The 22,950-nt window shown below is 36.1% G+C and overlaps 1 protein-coding gene across 20 annotated transcripts in view; it reads right to left on the reverse strand.

Moving 5' to 3' along the window:
* PTPRK (protein tyrosine phosphatase receptor type K) overlaps positions 1-22,950 on the reverse strand; it is a 374,534-nt gene that overhangs the window by 88,262 nt on the left and 263,322 nt on the right. The window lies entirely within an intron of this gene.

The following is a 22,950-nucleotide window of genomic DNA, read 5'->3' on the forward strand; positions in this document are numbered from 1 at the left end:
ACAGCACAAAAAAAGTGCTTTCGGATATTCCCATTGTATCCTTATTCCTTCAAAACCCCAAAACCATGATTACTCTGAGAAGGTAATCTCTGACCTGCTCCCCAAGCTCAGCTGCTCTCCCCAGGTGCATTTCCACCAGCAGAGTACGTGATACTCCCCAAGCTGTCATCAATCTTTCGCCGTCTCTCTGGTGCATTCATTCCTCATGCAAGAGTAACTTTTATTGTTGAACTTAATTAAAATGATTACACAGTGAAAATCATGACCATGTCTGTATATACTAGAATTTCACTGAAAATATACTCTGCTAGTATATGCTTCCTCACCAGAGAAAATAAAGCCTGTTGTTGATACAGCTTCAGCCTTGTGTCCTTGCTGGTTTAAGGTCAAAGCAGTCAAGATTGTTCAAGGAAGTGAAATATAGTATTTCTCTTTCTGAGTATAACCGTTCTTTGTAACTTGCATTTATGAGTTCCAACGAGGCAAAAACCAGCCAAAAGCACAGATGGTATATTGAAATAAGGAAATGTGAATCAGTGTAATGTATTCAGCATGCAGTTTGCCAGACAAACTGCAAACATTTCGTTTCAAACATCAAAACAATGGAATTCTAAATATAACGTAAAGGTATTCCTTGTAACAGGATGAGTATTGAGGACTAAAAATTACACCTATTTGTTGCCATGATCTATCCTTTTTTCATTTTGAACAAGCACATATATAAACTTTGCCATTAAGTACTGATTTATCATATATACAGTGAAAAATGTAATTAAATAAGAAGACTTCCTGGGTAGTAGCTCCCTGAACACACTGTGTACTGTAACAATAGAGATTTGAAACTGAAAGATAGCATTGAAAAGGTCCTTGAGAGATAAGAGACTTGAAGAAATGGAGAAAAAACAGGGTTTTATAGAGAAAAGAGTGCCTGGTGCTTTAGCAAGTAGGTGGTCATCGAAAGAAAAAAAAGTAGCAACACAGTAGATCTCCTACAGGAGCTGATAAGGGTCTTCAAAGAATGAGTATTCCCTCAGCTACTGCAAGCACTTGGGGAAAAACTGAACACACTCAAGTGCCATGTAGGAAGAGAACTGTTAAGACAACACATAAGTACATATATATATATATATATATATATATATATATATATATATATATATATATATATATATATATATATATATATATATATAAAATCAGCCCTTTTCTCACAAATGACAGTGCAAATGTCATGTATTCCTAAGAGTTATACATACTCTAATTTAGAGTTTGAGGCCTAGAAGAGTAAACATCTCTTTCACCAAGGAAATGTGTTATAGGCTGCTGAAATGGAATGATTTTTCTCATTTTAGTAATTTCCTCTTTGCTCTCCTACTCCAGTCTGTGCCTCCAAACACTCTCACTAGAGATGGAATTCAAACCTGAATTCAAAATTTTTTGGAATCAAAACAACATAACACCTGGTGTCTGACCATGAAATCTGAAACTATTAATGTTTGAAGCCAACTAATCAGTAACAGAAAACATTTTCATCTTGCATCTCCCATGACAAGATTTAAACTGCATTTATACGATGTGGCACCGCACTTTCAAGAGAGAAGAAAAAAAATAAAAGCTTTGTTAAACGTAAAGAAAAATTGTTTTACAATTCTATGCAAATTTTACAAATGTGTCACAGCATCAGAGGAGATAATGAAAAGCATCCTTTATTCACCTGTCAAAAAGGAAAGAATGAAAGACAGAGTGTGATCTCACTTTTTCACAACTATTCCCTTCTTTGGCAGAAATTAAACAACTTCTGCAATATTGAGATGGTAATTAAAGTCTGCAGAGTCTCTCAACAGCTTTAGTAAACTCTGCCAACTGTCCCACTGCTCCTAAAATGATGCTTTAAAAACACAATTTTACTCTTTCTTCTGGGCAATGTTCATCTTGGGAATCTCTAGAGGTAAAGACCAATTGTTTTAAACTACCACACCACAAAGTCTCCATCTGTAACACCTCAGTAAAAAGCAATCTTCGAATAATTACTTTTCTCAGATAAAGCGCTATTGAATTTTCAAGTAGGCTTCCCAAAGATCTCAACCATCTCATTAAGAATAGCTTTGATCTTGATGGAAGCAAATAGTATTCTTTTTTTTTTCTTCATTTCCCATCACAATTTAGGGTTTCTGTTTTACTGAAACATTTCTTTAGTCCTACAGGGATTTTATTTCAATTAATGCATTCTCATTTATTGATACTCTTTGAGTACTGCTAATCTAAATAATTCAATTCACGTCTTGTTTTCCCAGTTTTCTTCCCATCTTTCCTCTTGAAGTCACATCTAGAACTTTTATCCAAAATACAGGGAGACTTTCAAGCACATGAATTCTTACTCCTTTGTTGAATTACCCACGTCAAATAGGCACCGTATGACAAAGAGGGAAGAAATAAGATGCCCTCAAAATACCTCATGCTCAATCCTTAACCTATCCACTGGAGTGTCAATAATGATGGCAGAAGGCACTTAATATTTTTCAAACATTAATTTAGCAATTACCCCTATGAGACATGTAGGTGGTGTTAAAACTTTTCTGTGAAGAGAAAGAGGCACAAAAAATATTAATAACTTGCTCAAAGCTACAGAGCAAATTACTGCCAGGGCCACAAGAAAATGGAACCCAGCTGCCAGGTCACTGGTGGCCATTAGACACCAGGCTGCACCAATGCAGAGAGCTCATGTACAAAGCATGTGCCAATGCTTCCACATTCTAACTCCAATCCTACACTCCAGTCCTTTTTAAAAAAACAGGCTTGGTGGGTTTTTTTTAAAGGTTTTCTTAGAACAAGTTTGAAAAAGCATAACAGTGCCCAGACACTAATTGATTATCTGAGCATAAGGACATGGTATTTGAAAAACAATAGTTTGGCTTATTCTTTTAGAAAGATTTCTTGATTGAGAGCTTCAAATTTGAATGAAACAGATTTTTTTTTGTTGTTTTGCATTAAATCTTGTATTTCAAATTTAAATTTTTTGGGAGGTGATACTCAGTATTTATATATCTTTTTCAAGCCTCTTTCTCCATCAGATAAAAGGCTGGAGGGAGTTCTTCTGTGGTGACAGCAGAAAATATGAAGGACTTCTGTTGTTGCAGGAAATTCAATATCCTGTGACTGCATCAAGCTCTTAGAACATCCTGACTGGCAGAGTTAGATCTTCGAACAGAAACCCAACAACAAAGCACATGGAGGATTTGGTGCTGGTGGTGGCAGTGGCAAAGTTGACCTTTAGATTCTCATGAACACCTCTAATGATGACAGGCTCCCTTCTGCCAGACTTTGCCTGCCCATGGGATGCTGCTATGACCTCCACCCCATTTCTACCTCTACTTACAGCCAGCTTCTCCCTCTGCCCTTTGCTTTTAACACCCAGCAATACCATCTCTGTTATCCTACTCCTCCTCACCCCTGCTTTGTGTCTTGGCACACAAATACTACCAAGTGCTTGCTGACTCATATTTATTATCCAATCTGATTTGCTTTAGCCTCATTGAGCCAATTAAAAACAGAGGCATTGAGAGAATATCAAAACAACAGAAAAACCAGAATTATAGGAGATCTGTACATTTGTACAGATTACTAAATCCTTAACCCTTATCCAGAAACAATGCACAAGAAATACATGCATGTGGCACTCAATCACAACAATTTCTGGATCAAGAAGATTTAACCCAACATTATGTGATAAAATAAAGAACATTTTAGTAATTCACCAAAGCTTAACAATAGAGGGATAGATGGTGAAAGAGACAGAACCTGTTGACCCCATACAACCTCTCCAACTGCAGGATGATTTAATAAGACTCTCCAGATAAAAGATAAAATGAAATTCAATTTCTTTAGTGCTTGATAAGCAACACATGATATGACAGGTCAATATCAAGTCTCTTTGTAGAGATTATCTTCACTTACACAGAGATGGGAGTGAAAACAAAAACATTCACAGCTGCAGAAGCAGTAAGGTGAGAGCATGCATTTAATCTCTGCATTTAACCTCTTTTTTATGATAATATGTATTTGTCTGCTGTCAACCAGAGACAAACAGCTGTCCCAAAAACTGTGAAAAAATCCCATACAAAGAGGCTAGCAAAGTGTGACATGTGCTCTGCTTTTGCTGCCTTTTCTCAGAAATCCTAAATATTGACTGTAAGACAGTTTAATTTCCATGTACCTGGCAGAGGTAGGGAAATGAGATCTTCTGACAAGCAATCATAACGCACATTTGTTCATATGAAATGGAAACCAGTTGGAAAAATTTTAAAGCACAAACATTTCAGATAAAGATAGCGCTTCTCAAAAACCAGCATATCCTATCTATACACTGTCTGTGTATTCAATCCTTTAACTGGGGTTGGCTTTTGGATCCTTCCTCCCCATTGAACTCTTTCTAGTCTGTCATTACACTGAGGAGCTGACTTCCAATTTCTGCTTTAACCACATTGACTGAAATTCTTATCAAGTTTAAAAGCAACCCAGGTAGCCTTCAATGGTGACATTGCAGGTGAAAACTAACTGGACTTGGAAGGTGCAATAATGCACAAATTTGTGCATTTGAGGGAACTGAGGAGAGATGTGAGGCCTATGTTAAATGAAAACTCTCATATAGAAAAGCAAATCTATGACAATTGTTTTAAAAGTAGAAGTAATAACCCTATACTTTAAAGCACACTGTTTCTCACCAAGATTCCTTTAATTACTTTGCCTTTTAAAACAAAAACTACGTAGACTAAAAGAAGCCCTTATATTTCTGCCAATATTCTCAGTCTGAACAGCCACTGGAATTTCCCCAACTTTTCTTCTATGAGAACATGAGCCTCCTTGTCATGTGGCTTCTCCTAATCTGTCCAGGGTAACTCTTTCCTCGGCATGTGGGAAATAAAAGAGGATTATTCTAAGATATCACCGTGGTTGTTGCTCTGTTTATAGGACTTTGCAGAACTTTCTCAGTTCATGCAAGGTCCTATAAAACCAAAATGTTCCCAAAACTCAAAGGGGAAAAAAAAAAAGTTACGGTCCTGTTGCTGTGAAGAATTATTCTGAAAGACCCCTGATAAGCACCTCAAAGAGAGAAAAGCTGAAGAAAGCACAGCCCACATAGGAATAGCTGACAGAAGTACAGTAAGGAAACAATAAACAAAGATTTCTTGCTTGCTCATTTCGGCTGCTCTGCTCTCAATTATTACTTTTGTTATTAGCAAATGATGAATCAGACAGAAAGGATTTTTTAATATAGCTACTAAACTCCTGACATCGTAAACTTGGTTAAGACTGCTGAACAGAGAAGTTTATGACTCATTAAAAAGGACCAAACTAGAATTAAATATTTCAAGACACAACCATAGCCTCAGCAAGAGCTATGCACATCAACTTCGATCACTTCTGCACTTCTGGGGGTAATGTGCTGTTGTCAAAGGAGCTAACTGTAATTAAGTTATGTTATGAACAAAGCTAACAAAAATCCCTAGGTAAAGTGAGCTGTACTAGAATATCCATGATAAAGCCCCTGAGTTCCAAGGATTATTAACCTACAAGTCCAAGAGAATTTACTTCAGATTAACTCCCAATAACTCCATTATTTAACAATATGATGATTATAAAGGCAGATCCTTCAGTCATCACCAAAATGCCATGCATTTCAGTCTGATTTCCATAAACCAGTCTGTATGACAGAATAAATCTTGCCAATTCTATTCAAGTTTCTTGTCTGTAAATGGCAGATTTTTGACCATTTCCAAGTAGGGTTAAAGACAGCTTTGAAGTAAAGGCATAAAATAATTATCATCATTGGTCCCAATTTTTACTACATAGTGATAGTTCATGAACTACTTACCTTTAGTCAGGGATTCTCTTCTTCCTACTTGATGTGTATTCCAACCCAAAACCACACCACATTACATTATCAACTGGATCAGTATTGATGCAGGATGATATAAAGCATCAATATGCCCTTTTCATATGTTATTGGAATAAAATACTATTCCACTGCTGGAGTACCTGAACTCCCTCATTCTCAGAACCTACAAAAACCAGGACATCTGTCACGTAGATAAATGCAAGTTGGAAAGCCTAACAGAGGTACTTGGTTGTAGGGCCTTTTGTTTAGGTGCATTGACTTAATTTGTTTTGGGTGGTTTTTTACTGTTGGTTTGTTGTTTTTTTTAAAATCTTGTTACACATCAGCATATAAACACCTGATTTTAGGCAGCCACATTTGGAAACTCAGCCTTTCAGTCTTTTTAAACTTAGAAGCATTAATAAATACCGAATACCAAAGGAAGAGAAGTTAATGAAGTTGACAGAAGTAGTACAATTGGAAGCCTTTCCTGCAGTCTGACAAGAAAGAAAAAATTAACAGGTGCTTATTCCCACAACAAAAGTCATAGGGATTGCTGGGCATCTTCTTTCTTTGTATGTGTCATCTATGTGACACATACATAATACAAAACAAATATTGATGCAAACATAGAAAGAATTAACTTTTTGTGTATTAGTATGTCCATCTGTTTGTCATGTGAAATATGAACCCAGAATAAATGAAACTAATATATTTATACTCTGTTATCATTACAGATTTACTTTGGTGCAAACAAATGTTGTAATGCATTGCACGAAAATCTATGAGTTTTTTCTTCTTTCACTTCATCCAGTGACTGATTTATTAAGCCAGCTTACAAATTTCTTATTGACCACATACTTCAGGGAGCTAAAGAAAACATCTGAATTATTACTTAGATAATCAGCTCTACTACACTAGTTTCAGTAGCAATGAGGGGATATTCAATATATTTTTAGAACATATCTTTTTGGATGCAAAATACAGTTGTCCCTGCATCATAGGTGTAGTAAACATATAAATATAACTGCACTACTGACAATTATTTGCCCATTTTCTCTTGATAGTACATTTATTCTGTTGCCTCCATGCATGATTAACAGTTTATGCATCCTTAGCATGTAATCAATAGCTGCAAAGTCTTGTATTAGTTTGAGAGATTAGACATCCCTTGATAATAAATTATGTTGACTTCTCTAGTTTAGCTTAGCTCCAAAAATCCACTTTTTTTTTGTTTTTTCTTTTTTCTTTTTAAATCTGAATTTAAATAAAAAGTAACTATAGCATCTAGGAGAGGAGAGGAAAAGCTGGCATGTTATCTTTAATTTCATTCTTCCAAATGAACAAAACCTATCTGATGGTATTAAAAAAATCAGCATATCAACAAGCATCAGACTGCAAGAGTAAACACAGGGGAAGTCTGACAGTACAAAATGCCTAGGAAGCCTGTTCAGGACTACAATTATCAATTTTAATTCTGTAAACAAATTTACAAAACTATTAGTGATAGGGGAAAAAGTAAACCTTTGACTTGAAATATCAGGGCATGATTATGTTAAAGCAGAATGAAAGATATAATCTAAAACAATAATAGTTATATTATAAAGAATATGTAGTGTGTTACTTATACGCACATGTATACACTTTTTACCCATCTTAACAGTGAACCTAACTTTCTTCAATGCTATGAAGAAAGTATTTACAAACATTTATTTGAACATAAATCGCTATTATTGCTCTAGGTGATATATTGTTAATTTCTCTCCAATACACATTCATAAACATGTTTTTTATGGTCTTGTTTACAAACTATATATTTGGGAGCTTAGGATGTAATGAGTATTAAGCAAAATTACTAAGTTGGAGCAGTGTGAATAAGCTAAACAAGAATTTTCTATGGATAGCGTTAAAGCTTCAGTTCCTTTTTCCTGTATAGAAAAATTTCAGTCCTCCAAGTTAGAAAGCATAAATACCATCACATGAAATAAATGAAAAAATGTGGAATGCAGTCTATAATAAACAAATAGTAAGCACAAAGTACTCAGACTAGGAAAAAAGGCCACATTCACCTCTGATAACTAAGAATTGAAAATCGCAGGCAGTTCTTATGATACCTACTTAAAACCTGTATACAATTTGTATGTGTGCATGTACATTCATAGACGTGTGCAGATAAGTTCACTTCCCCACAGGCAGGTAAAACATCCACCAAAATTCACCCTCTTTGTCTCTTCACACCTACTGAAATGGTCTCAACCCGATTTTGTCCTGTTTCCCTATTGCCTCACCTGGTTCCTGCTGCCCCTGGGGTCTTGGTTGAAACCATCCATCCTCCATCCCACTGCCTGCAACTCACAAAGTCTTGAGTTTCTACCTTGGTCACAGCCCATGAACTAACACATCCAACGTTGTGCTTGTGTGGCAAAACCCAATAACAACTTTGTGTTGCACCTTAATCTAGCCCCTTTCACAAATTCAATAACACAAGACTACATATCATGCAATGTATATATTGTCTAGTGATAGACATCTTTATATAATGCATATTATAAACCTTGGATGAAACACAGATTCATTAAGTTGTTTAAAACCAGAAGTAACACCGTAATATATAATATCTCTGCTGCATATATTTTGTCCCATAAGTGAACAATCCAGGTAATTTATTTTTAAATGTTGAATGACAACACCTGTAGCTTCTATTGTAAAGAAAAGTTTTCTATAAGCAGTTGGAAATTTATTTAATTAATTGTCCTAATTTTCTTCATTAGCTCATACAAATTTAAGAACACAAATTGATAGTATAAGCAAGTTTGTTTTCTTCAGGGGAAAAGAAATACAGAAGCAAAGAAGATTTGCTCTAACACTAAAATTTTGAATAAGATCAGAAACCATTTTCAATGGTATGTACAATTCTAAAAATGCTGGTAAGGTGCCATGGGGAAAATTATTTTCTAAGCTGGTTACTTGTCTACTGTGAAATGGTACCATTTTTTAATTTCAATGAAATTTTATTACTTAAGTCACACAGTCACCTGCCAAAGTTTGACTAAACATGACTAAGAAAGCTCCTTAATCATTGGTCAATCACCACTGCCAAATGACTACCACAACTCAATACTTGTACCTGTATGAATAATCTTCTTAATACCTTAATTTGATATTTCTTTACAGATATTTTAAACAACCTTCTGTGCATTTTAAGTGTCCCAATTTCAATTCAACTGTCCCTTGACGTGATGTATGAGCGAGAAAAAATTTCATTCCTGCATCAGCAGGCAAAGTACTGTCCATGATTTGCTAATGGAGCAGTCATGACATTTTCATTAGAAGATACAGCCCTAAGTTGAAATTTCCAGAGAGGAGCCTTTTTTTCTGAAAAGTTCTTCAAAACTTTCTTATCAGAAAGGAAAAGGATGATGAAGGAATATTTCCTTTTCATATTGTCTTGCTGTCTGGGCAAAATTGACATGGTATCAACGCTCTTTCCTAATCCCATGTGGCTGCAAAATTTGCAAGACTATTTTGGGAAATGGGACCGAATCCTGCAACCCTTTTGCTCCTGGAGCTGCCTCAACATAAGCAGGGCTCTGCAGAAGTGAGCTCACAAGCACCTTTAACCACTGTGAAAGAAGGTCCTTGCAAAAAGAACATAAAAGCAATGAAAAGGCCTTGCTGACAGAGGCTCTAGCAAGTTGGGGAAGCGTTTTCTAAAATAGGTCATGAAAGTCAAATAATACTTTTCCATTTAGCTGCATAAAATGCTCTCAAGAAATTGCCCTGTTGCTTCACTTTCAGCCATTTAGTGTTCTACCAAGCAGAAACTTGGAAAACATAAAATAATTCACCTACAGTAAAAGAAAGTAACGCATTTTAGAAGCAATTTTCTCTTTGCAAACTTTCTCTGAACACTTCTGGCTTCTTCATTAACAAAAATGTTAATGAAAAATGATCCTAAAGAATTTTCTGTCAATAGTAAAGCTGGATGAGTTGCAATACAAAAGGTGGCAAACCCAGCAAATGAAAAACAACCCTAGATGCTGCGGACACTAACTTACTGTCCTTTCAAAACCAGGTGATTTTATAAAAAGTCAATAATTAATGAGAAAACTATTTTACTTTATAAAGAACTGATGGTGTTGATAAATGCAAACAAAACAAATCTACTTTTCACTCACATGCAAATGTAAAAGATCAGCTCTTTGCAGGAGTCATCACCATTTACTATGTGCTTTCTTGCTCTAGACACCCATCTAGAGAGCAACCTACTTCAAGCTGTCAATCATATTCAATAATTTTACCACATTCTGACTTTCAAAAAGATATTGTACTAGAACAGTTGTCTTGGCATCACTGTTACAGCAAAGCATGTGCCAACGTGCTCCCCCAACCAGCTCTATTGCAGCAGTCACCCAAGAGAGTGTCAATCACGCCTGCTGAGTAAGTGGAGCATTAAATTATTTTTTTATGCCTGTGTTGTACATGCTGAATCACTGTCATCATACCCTCACAATAGAATGCAAGGAAGAAAAGGCAGCCAATTAGCCAAGTCAAGGCTGCACAGGCAAATGCAGTATTAATTTGGAAGTGCAGGCTAATTGCTGGACACCAGCATTATACTGTCACTTAAACCAGATTTATTGCTGAGCCTAATAAATGTTTAAAAATAAATATAAGAAAAATCCCTTTCTCTCACCTTATTACTGAAAGATTTAAAAATTCCCCTGGGTATCTGCCAGGTTTTTTTTTTAAATTTTTTGGCACCCCATTTTACTGCTAACCTTTTGGAAATCAACATAACAAGCATACACACAATCTACTACCATCCTCTCTTGTCACCACGATCAAGCCACTAGCTCATAACCCTTATCAACAACAATAATAATTTGCAGAATTAAGCATCTACAGAATGCCTAAAAATAGACGAATGCCTAAAAATCTAAAATTCTTCAGAATTTGTTTAAAGGTTTTTATGACTAGCAATGGAGGTTTTGGGGTTTTTTTCCTGGCTTTTTGAGCTAATTCTATTCATATCCATATCCATATCCATTAATACTAGCTTGTGATGCTAGCCTTATTCTCCTACTGGCCATATTCTCCATAACCACCTTCTTCCCCTCTCCTTGATTTAAACCTTGAAGTTATGGCTGCTCTTGCCTTCCAAATTTCCCTTGCTACTTTAATATTCAGGCAAAAATACAATACTACTGTTAACTTGAGCTGAAACAAGGACATGTGCTAACAGTCAAAAAAAAAAAAATCAAAAAACACCAAGAATGTTTGCTTTTCCCAGCAGCCGTTCACTTGTTGCTTTTGACTTGGATATCTGGAAGGCAGATTAAATCATGGCACCACAGAACAATTCAGCTTGAAGGACACCTAAGACGGTCATATAACCCCATCTCCTCCTCAAGGCAATTGTATCAGATTGCTCAGGAACTGATCCAGTCTGTTTCTGGATATCCCCAATGAGGTAAATTCAACATTCTCTCAGGACAATAGTCATGGCAGATGGAGAGGAGATATGAATGTGACTTCAAGGCTTGAGCTGATTTCCAAATATTTGGTGAAAGCAGAGAATTCCACAATTTCCTAAGAAAGCATCAGATTTTTTTTTTTGATCTTGCTTCACAGTATCTGGCACTGACCTCTGTCAGATGACAAGGCTCTTCACTCATATTTCACCAAGCCTCACTTTGTTTGACACACAACTTTACAGTTCACAGAATACAAGAAGCATCTTTTCCTAATAAAAATATTATTTTTAACTGCAGTATTTAAGATAAATGTCCAACATAAAGTTGAACAGAAGAATTCAGTTCTCCTCTTTGCAAACCACATGACTGTGGCACTTAGAGCTGTGGTTTTTGTGGTAGACTTGTCAGTGTTAGGTTTATGGTAGGACTTGAGCAGTCTAAGTCTTTTTCAATCTAAATGATTCTATGCTTTTATACTAGAGAACAGAGAAAATCACTGTACTTTAATCTGCATATTTTACACCACTATTTAAAGATATTTGGCAAGGGGCAGACATCTAAACAAAATAAGTAGGGGTTATCCTCTTTAATAATCCTTAGGTTATCATACATATCTACTAGAAATTTGGTTTTGGATATTTTGTTTTGTTTGTTTAGAGGGTTTAGGTCAGATTTTACTTCTACTGAACATTATAATAGAACCCAAGAACAGAAGTCAATCATCATAAGTGTGCAATAATGCATTTAAGTGCATTACTTTTACTTCTTAATCAAATTATAAGATGGAAGAGGCCATATGAATGTACATGGCATAGAAGCCCATTTTAACATCTAGGAAAAAATCAGGTATGTTGGAGTCCTATAAGAAATTGGCTAATATCATTTTGCGAGCTGTGCTGACATTGCAATCACCAGTATGATTAATGAAATTTATGCTTTCAGTCTTTTCTCACAGCTATAGTACCATGGTAGTGCAGTACTTTTGCAACATTATGACAAAACGACTAATTTCTATTAATTGGTTTTGAGCAAAGGCTTTATACAGAGACTGAAGAGAGCAACAGAATATACAATTTTCACAGCTAAGCATTTAAATCAAGCCATTTGCTGAGAGGGTGAACTTGTTTACTTAATAGTGAGGTCTATCTACCATCGGGTATTTCTGCCAGGGCTGCAGGAGTGGCTTATCCAAGTGACACATAGTCTGCAGGAAAGGGGGCCATATAGTCTGAAAAGAGAGAATTCCAAGCCCAGCTCCTAAATGGTTTTAGAGAAAAAGTCACCACAGCCATAGAAATTTCCAAGCAAAGAATGTAATCCATGCTCTACTTGCAGCTTGGCTCCTGAGGAATGTGTCCCTCAAGTAACAGTTCCAGTAGGCATTCAACCCAAAGGATAACAGACTGCTTGTCTTCTTTTGGACACAAACACTACTGCCTAATTAAGCAGTGTGTATAAAATGAAATTTACTTTGGTTGCTGGGGAGTTTGGCAAGAGTTTTTTCTTCAAGCTGCTCTCCATTTAAATTCAGAGTTTTTGTTTCTAGACTCAATAATTCTCAGAAAAAGGAAATTTATTTGAAATGTCTGGTTGATTTCTTTATTGTTGCTGGCTTTGAAGCCTCATTCTTGCTTAGCTATTTTGATCAGGCCATGACTGAGTATCTTACTAGGAAAATTGCTATCTCTCTTAGAAAGGATTCAAAACACTCTGAGCTGGTTTTAATTATTTTAAACAGAATTAATAGATCCTTCCTAAACATAAAATATTGGAAGAGGAAGTCATCTACAGATTTGTAAGAAATTAATTTAAATTACATAGTCCACAGAAAAAACAGCTTTGTCTTTAATAGTACTGGTTGGAAAGAAAGCTTTATGCAACCTGCTATTTTACAAACCTCATTATAACAATCAGCATTTGGCATTTGAGAAGGACATTTAATAAAACCAAAAGGTACCAGCTTATATTGACAGCAAAATGATACTGACTCCTTGCAAAAGTAAGTGAAGCTGTAGAATTTGTGTTACCCTCATTTCCGTCTGAATATGAAAATCTAAAAACCTTAATTTCCTTAACATTCCTTGAAAAAAGACAAGAGAATAACAAATCACCTTAATGATACGGTTATGAAGCAAAAACAAATGATGGAGCTGTAGCTATGTTTACAATTATGGCTTTACTTTGGTATTACATAGCTGATAATATCCAGCCTTATGTGTCCTGTCCTACTTCTTGAGTTCAATTTCCTTCAGATAATGTATTTGGGTTCCATAATATGCCTCTTTGGTGAAACCAATAACTGAATCCTGTGGTAATTCCTCAGGAAGTTATAATTTATGGCAATTGTCTGTTCCCACCACTTTTCTCAGTAATCTGTTCCAATGATTAATAGCCCACTGTTAAAGACAGATAATTGTGCCTTACTTCTAATTCAAATCAGCCTGACTTCAGCATGCAGCCATTTGAGGTTCTCACATTTTACCTCCTGTAGAGGAAAGAGGTGTTTTGTACCACATAATATTATTCCTCTCTACAAATACAGTATAATTAACTCCTTCTCTCTGATAGACATGTATGATTGAGATATTTAAGTCACCTTTTTTAAGTCTACATCTTAAGCCATGACTCTGTGGCATTTTTCTCCATTCCTCCCAAATCTGCAGCTGTGTGTTGAAAGCATGGACAATAGATGTGCACCCAGTTATCAATATTGGTCATACTCACAAAATCACATATTTTCTCCCAGTGCTGACCCTGATTTTTAGTCATACCACTACACAAAGAACTTTTGGTGACTGCTGCTCAACATCCCCAAAACTCTTTTTGTGTTTCTGTACTACCTCTTCTAAATGCTATTTACATTCATGTGTAGACAGTAAGCCATGCTATCTATTATATCTCTAAACTATCAGAGGAGGAAAAAAGGTAAAAATGAAGCTTCAAATTTAAATATCAAAGCAAGTACACAATTCTAAGTATAATGTCATAAACTTTTAATGTGAGATATCTTGCCTTTGGAGGTTGTCACTTCACAGCTCAAAATTTTGATTGTATTATGTAATCAAAAGATGCAAAAAATTTAGAGCTAAATACCACTGGTTAAAGGGTGATAAACTTTATCTGCAAACATATTTACTAATTCACTTTGCTCATGGCTTAAAATAAAGACTATGTATGCACACATTAGTCTGTATTAAAATATTACAATTACGAGCAGCAGAGAAAAAGAAAACAAAACCAGAAAAGAATGCCAATGCAGGGAGAAAGAGTGCTATGCCTTCTCCCTGTATAAACACCTCAAAAAATGCAGTCATGGTTGACTGCAAAAGACAATGATACAATTTTTTCTCAAAAACTGGTGCCTTGCTGAAAGTCACTGAAGATTCCCCAAGGAGAACTTGAATTAGAGTCAAAGGCCAAACATAAAGACACCTCTCTGAAACCTAATCCTCTTGCCCATTTAAAATGTTCCTGCAGCTTCTGACCAGAAAATCACAGCACTGGGGTTGTACTGTCAGTTTTACTTGTTTTTCTTTTCAACCAAATAACTCAAATATCTGAACAAATATCAACACAACTAAAATAAAACCAGATAACCTACTTGTTTTACCCTTAATGTCAGATTGTTCATCCCCTTCCAAAATGATCTATTCTGGCATTACCAACATAACAATGTTTAAACTACAAATAGGCATTAGAAATTTTAGTGCTACTTAGTGAGTTTAAATGAAATCTGATTGGTTTTCCACTGTCCTTCCAAGATATTCCAGTGGAGACAAGGGTTTAGGTAGAAGAATGAAGCCCGTGTCTTTTCAGACTTAGGATGAGCCTGAAAGCATGGCACATTTGTTGACATCAGTAGCTATTAAAAAAAGCCACATTTGTTCATAAATTAGCTCTAAAGAAAAATTTAAGCAGTAATAAGAGCAAAACAGACATTTTTATGTCATCTGGATAAAACCAAGAAAGTCTTCATTCAGGAAACTATTTTACCAGAATCTTTGTCGCAGAACAAGAGCTCCTCAGTGTCTATCTTGACAGATCTGACAGCTCACCAGGGCCTCAAGGAGGCTTCATGAGCTGCATCTCTCTGCTTTCTCCATAGACACTCCTCTTCCCCCATCCCACTCAGCTCTCTTAGATCTTAAAATCCAAACCTGCTCTATTTTAAAGCCTCAGGTGTGCTGGATTCTCCTGCCACAGGTGAGAAAAATATCTTCTTGCTCTTTATTTGATCTAAGAATATCATCAGCAACTCCAGATACAGCAACATCAGGTACTTGATTTCAGCACCCAGGCAAAAACCTAAGGTATTTTGCATTTATTACTTGCAAACAAGAGATATAAAACTAGGGCACTCACTGTGAACATAAAAGTGACACAAAATGTGTTTATAGCCTTCAAATCAGAAAAGCATTTTAAAAATCAGGATTAACCTTCTCTAGAGCAGTGCCAGGATTTGTCCTACTTGTTTTTCCCAGGCTTCAACTTAAAAGGGGCATCTCTGAAGAGTTCAGGTTTTGTATGGGCAAAAACAGATGGGACACAACACCACCAAAAATTACACCTGGGCTGCCAGCCTTCCATTCCCCTCTCCCACCTCTCTTCCTCATCAACCACTAAAAGCAAGGAAACATCTTTGGTTAAGACAGGCTTGTGCCTATGCTGCGTGCAGGAGTGGATTGCCTCCTCATCCATTTTTCTTCAGTCTCGGAGTTGAATACTATAAGTCACTAAACAAGCTGTTAAACTGATTTTTTTTTTTTTTTTTTTTGGTCAAGATATTAGATGCTGAATTTACAAAGCCTTAAATAAAACTGAATTCTAGCAGAGGAAATTTCACAGTCTGAATTGAATTAACACAGTAAAAAAATTCCCTGAATTTTTCCCCTCTTCCACTTTACTCTAGGAGCTGGAGTCTAGGATTAGTAATACAACATCTGTAATAACAGCACACTAAAAACTTTACAAACACCTCAGGGAAAGTCCTATAAGTTATGGTTTTGGCTATTCATAACACAGTAAACAAGTATTTTAAACTATTCCTTGTACTTTATTCCCCCTCCTCAGAACTTCATTAGCTGATATATGGATAAACAACTAACTTTTAAAGCAGCTTTTATAATTCTTGTGTAGATAATCAGTATATTGAACACTTACTATCACATTATTTAATTATCACATTTTAGATTTAACTGAGGTATGTATTTCCATCTGTATCTTTTAGCTATTTAACACGTGTCTCCTGTCACAATTATCAAATGCCCTGGAAAGCCTCCTCCAATACACTTTGTATGTCACTGGCAACATCATCCCCTGGTTGTGTACAAATATTATGCAGTTTGCTTCCTTCTCAGCTCTGCTACACACAGGGTAATTCAGCAAATAAGGAAGATATCAGAATCACTTTTTTCTCCCCTCAAACACACAGAACTAAATACACAAAACAATACTTTGTAAAATAGTATAAAAATAATCATATATTTTTTTCAAAAATGCAATCAAGCTTAAAGCACACTAAAATCAGCAATGCACAGCATAGACGTAGCAATCCATATTAAATAATTTTTACAGAAAATTAATTATTTCCTTGCAATGGTGCCAGAATTAATAAATAACTCTTAAAACCCTGATGCAGTATTTCTAAACTGGTTATGTTTTGCTAGACAACTCTGTCTTTTACAAGCAGCCCAATAAACCCAAACAAGTAAAACTGTGAATGCTATTTTAAATTGCAACAAATCCCTACTTGAAATATTTTTTTAAAATATTTTAAAACTACAGTCCATATGTGAAATGTGCTCCAGTTCAATTCATATACAGAACTCAAAATTAGCTTCCTAACCCTTAAAATGGTTCCAGCAAACTGACTCAATATTAAAATTAGGGGAAACAGCTGTCACTTTGCACTGAAATACACAAAAATCCAAGTGTTTTAAACTAAGATTTAAGTGGTTAACTCTACAATGTACCCACTGCATACTGAACCACCTTCCCTTTCAGTTTATTATCCCTCGTAATAAAAAATGAATAAAAAAAAAAAATCCAAATATTTAATTTTATACCCTCCTAACAGAAAACAGAAAAAAAAAGAGGCAAAAGATGGGATTTTTTTTCTGGACTTTGAAAACTAATATGTTTTGCTTTAAATTAATTTCCTCAGTCTTTCCTTTTTTTTAACATTGCCCTATACCTTAAAGCTTGCCGTACATAACACACAATTCCTTCCATTCCCTCAAACATATGGGATCGCTACCACAGCATTGTGCTATTTTTACATATATGACACTTCTGAAAGAAAACAGCAAAATCTCAACAATCCTGTTTGTCGCTAATGCACAACTGGTAAGCCAAGCAGCATTTGTCAAAACTCCTTCAAGATCTATTTCTCTAATCTCACGACAGACATTCAAAGTATGTCACATTATAAAAACATCTTGGTCTAGAACTTCTTTTTGCTGAAATGGTACATTTCCATACTCTTCCATCAGAATAAAAATTGAAAAAAAAAATTTTGAAGGTTATAAAAGAAAGAAATTATGATATAATCAAGTCACACTTGCAGAGACTTCAAAACTGTCAGATATACATAATCAGAGATGGAGGAGATAAAACATCTGCTGTGGCAATAGAGGGATTCAAAATGATTGAAAGAGCAAGAGCAACAAATCCACAAAGTGAAAAAAAAAAAAACCAAAACCCAAAAAACAAACCCTTGCATTCCTTTCACATTGCATTTGTTTTGCATTTGATATTTACTTCCCAGCCACTTCATTGAACTATTATTAAATAAAAGCCTTCACATTTGATGTGCCATGAAACTGCTACAATTACTCTCTGATAATCTTGACAGCTACCATTGACCTTTTGCCATTTGCTGTGATTTTGCATAACAAGAATAATGTGAGTGACATTTTTAATACAAGAAAACTCATGAAGGAGATAAACATTTTAATGATGAGGAATATTTCTTTATGCTTCAGGTCCCAAGGTTTTAGCACTTATCAAGGTGGGCATGAGCCATGCCATGCCCAGCACAGGCAGCAGAACCCATTGCTGGAGCACTGCAGCCCTCCCAACTCTTGGAAGCACCATAACAGCTTTGATACAGCTCAAAGGTGTGTACCCTGTGCTTCAGCATCCAGCCAGCAGTGCTTACAAGCATTAACGCTTTCCATTCTATTCAGGTTTATATCTGAGAGAAGTCTCTAGACTCATTTCTTTCTGCTCTTCCACACCATTTCTGCTCCCTCTCTCCTAACATCTCCAAATTGTCTGAAGAGGATGATTGCTGTGTACCCTGGCAAACACTGCTGAAAACCATGACCAGCATCAATGCAGGAACCACCACTGTATATAAATATGATTTTCAATATGGACTTCCAATATTAATTGTAGTCTTGGAAGCTAGTGTTTAAGCTGCCTAAATGATTTAATAAATAACAATCTTTGATAACAAAGAGGAAAAACTAGGCTACCAACTGACCAGCCTTAATCAACATAACGCAATACTGAAATAATAATATTATTAGTCTAAGGTTTAGCTCTTTTTGTTTAAATCAAATGCTAAATATAAGGCATAAACCAAAGGAACTTCAAAAATTACAATTTACCATTTTATATATGCAAGTTATCATCTTTTGCAACCTTATTATATAAGACTTATAGTGAATAATCACTTTTGGGTTCTATTAAAAAAAAAAAAAAGTTACAAAATGAGCATAAACTTACCACCTACTTATTCACTTTTGCTTTTCTGGCCACAGGTTATCACAATCTGTACTAGAATCTAACCCAAATGACATGCAATTTACTCTTCTACAAAAGGGGAAGAAAAAGTAATTAGGGGAAAAAAGAAATAAAACCCAAGGAATTATTCCAGCAGATGTCTCTTCATCCCTGAACACCTATTTGGACTTTGTATTTCTCAAACATTAAAATTAATTTAAACCCATTGTATTTCTCAGTGACTTTCATCTACAAATCAGATTATTAATCTCCTTCCCTCCACCTTCTTAGGTTTGGTATTGGATTTAGGAGCTGAATTTAGCTTTATAACATCACGTGCAATAGGAGAGCCATTAACCTCCTTGTAAGTTCATAACCACAAGTCACTTTGTTGAGTACCTTCAGTGTTTAGAGACACCTCATTTCACGATAAAGGGCAGTTAACACCTGTAAGGCAATTATATCTACCAAATGTTGTTGGCCTGAAATATGAATATATAATTGTTCCTGCCATCTGTTAATTATACTAGTTGAATCACTTATTTAATCATATACATTTACTTGACATCTACAAACTTTTTAATAGCTTTCACAAATGTTAACCTGGCTCTCAGGCAGAACTAAAGCACCATTCATGTGTCCCACAAGGAAATGACACCATTAGATGAAAGACCAGATTTTGCAGCAGCTCTACAAGATGAGAAGGTGGTTTGTGCCAGGCATTTTCCCAGCCTGTCCATGCTGGCTAACAGCCTCAGGAACCAGTGGGGAATATTACTGCTTGAGGCAGGGACATTGTTTCCCAGCAACAAGAATAGTTGGATTGAAGACTGAGGGAAGAGGGCAAGAAGATGGTGGGTCCAGATGCGGAGGCAGCAACAATACAACCCGATTTACTAAGAAAGCTGCCCAAGAGCTCCTCAGGTTAATGAATGGTGCTTCTGAATCTCTAAAGATAAGGAATCCATGCTACCATATCACAGCTTTGGCACTGAGCTTGCTCTGTTTCCACTGGTACTTCCTAAAATACCTACATTCAGTGAGGTTGCTTTGAACCATCACAGAACTGCAGACAGAATGGACGTTTGCCATTCTCCAAGGATAAGAGGACATACAACTTACATTAGTCTTGCTGTAATGGTGGAGGTGATCTCTGATGAAAACGTCTCCCACACTTCAGTGCTATTCCCCTTAGCCCTCCTACAGCTTACTGACACATGCGTTCTGCAGCCCAAATTAGCTCCATCATGCCTCCCTCTGATTCCCAATAGTACTAAAAGCATGAGCAGGGTAGCAGAAAGGAAAATAAGACTGTGACCTGTTTCCCTCTGTCTAGGAGAGAGAAAGGACAAGAGTTTCCTGTCATTAATCCACCCAAACTCTCAGCCTTGGATGGAGGCTGAACCAGAAGTGAGAATGATGACAGTAAATCCACGACCACATCAGGTTGGCAGACATTTTACCCAGCTTCCCAGTCTGGCTGCAGTCACCTGTTTGCTAGCAACTTCTGCCCAGATACAGTGAGTCTAGGAAAAGTGAAATAACTAAAGTAAAACAATTACTGGAATATGTAGCATGATTGCTTTAATGACAGGGTTGGGATTAAATAGTGCTGTGCATGCATATTTTGGAGATCAGCAGCCTAAACTATTCTGAAACTTTTGATGAAAATTTCAGTGTCTCCAAGATTACCTCTCTGAGTTTCTGTTGCAAATACAGAGCCATCAAAATGCAAAATAAAGCAGTCCTGCTAATCCAGCATTACAAGTAAAGATGTCCCTAGGTTAAAAAAAAATGATCAAAAGTTAAGGCTGGTTCTTATCACTTGCATATTTAAATGTATATTTTAACAGACAGTATTTTCGTGTATCTGGACATACCCTCACGTCTTTCTGACGTGGAGAAAAAAAATCTCTGAATTTTAATTAGGGAAAATGTAACTTTTTGAAATAAAACCTCTTTGTATCATTACATCTTTCAAACTAACAGTAGGTAAGAATCATGCCTAAAAATTCATATAAGACTATAGCTGTCATCTCATAGAAATCAATTTTTTACCTGGTACAATAAAACAAGCCCTATTTTCATCTCTCCATCTTCACCACTGGTAATATTCCACATCTCTCAAAACTTTCCTAAAGCTGCCTGAAAACTTCCTCTGATGCTTGAACATAAATCCAGAACTCACAGTGGAACCCTGCTGGCGACCAAGATGAAATAGCTATAATGATGTTTCCAGCCCACCATGGTGGTGGTAGGATGGCAGCTGCACAGGCACAGGGTATATAACCTGGTTGGCTGTAGAAGCCTGGGAAACACCGGGAAAGGTGCAACTTGTGGTCATCTCTACCCTACAAAACTGCAACTCTGCCTAACTGGGAAATAGTGAAAAAATTGAGATATTCTTATAACATAAAGGTAGTTTTTTCTAAGAATTCAATTCAAAATCCAAACAAATTACTTCAGAGAAATTTGCACATCTGCTGGTTGATTAAATAATCTATTGAATCCTCAAGAGAAACCACAGTGATTTATTTTATTGACCCTAGAAATGGGCTACAAAACTCAGAACTTTGCTTAGATCAGGGCTGTAAATGGACAAACAAAAGTACGGGCTGCCTCTTTAATTTCTTGTGAAGATCCTGCATTTATCAAGCTGCCCCCAGTTCTCCTGGGAAGCAGTTGCAATTCACCTTTGTGCTTGCCAGGCAGAAATGTGCACCTGGGGCTGGGGCCAAGGGTCAGTTGAGACATGCACACATCCAACCCTCCTCCAGGAAAAGGAAAAGGATGAGAAAAGGCAGGATGGGGGATGTTCTCTTTAAAAAGAAAGTCAACAAAAAGCTATCAGTGGTCCCATCAGGGTGTTATAGGGTTTGGGGTCTGTCTGGGGGCTGGAGCAGGAGGGAAGTCCTGGGGAGGGCTGGGCAGAGCCTCACAGTTTGGATCCCTAAGTACGCAAATCCTATCTCTCTGCAAACACCATACAGACATCTTCGGAAACTTCTTCAGCTATGCTAATGAAGTCTCTATAGAAATTAGGAGAAAATCAAGTATGCTTTATTTTAATTACTTATTGTTAACTCAAATATTGAAATTAATAAAGAGGTCAGCAAATAACTTAAAAATATTTAAGGAATATGAAAAATAAAGCCCAAGACCATAGTTGTCTCTCCCCACTGCTCAGAGGTTCCCTATGTAAAGACAACTTGCTAGAACATGAAACATTCTCTACAGAATTAAGAAATAAATTGAAATCACACACTGTGACTTTTTCTAGCAAGAATTAGAAAAATTAAGTGGATTTCATCGGTTTCAAAATATATCACAAAAAGCTATGGGCTCAAGGTCCAATGTTCTGGCTATGCCTGTATTGACCTCGCTATTTATTTTGATACTAGTTTTCCCTTTTTCTTAATCAAGTGTCACTTTAAAAGCATGTGAATGGTATTTGGTGAGGACAAGCACTTCTGGGCACTCTGCCAAGGACTATGAATGCTCAGAGACAGCTGAGAAAGAGAAAAAGGCAATGGTCTGAACTATGATTCAAAAGGAGAAAAAAGAAAACTAGACCGAAACGAGATTAAAGAGGAAAATTGGCAAAACTCAGTGTGGCATGGGTAGAGCCAAAGAATCTACTTAAATGTACTTACAGTACACACAATCAGATCAAGTGCAAGCAGACAAGGTTTCATTAGCAATCACCATAGGAATATTTCATATTGTTAAAGACAATAAAACTGTAAATGAATTCAGGCAAAGATATCGAACTCAGAATTGAATTGCATTCTCTGCTTAGACATCTTGGTAATTAATAGTTGAATTTGATATTTATTTTCCTATGCCAAAGAAGGTAACAATGCATTATTA

Source organism: Taeniopygia guttata, chromosome 3, assembly GCF_048771995.1.
Source record: "Taeniopygia guttata chromosome 3, bTaeGut7.mat, whole genome shotgun sequence".
Classification (NCBI taxonomy): domain Eukaryota; kingdom Metazoa; phylum Chordata; class Aves; order Passeriformes; family Estrildidae; genus Taeniopygia; species Taeniopygia guttata.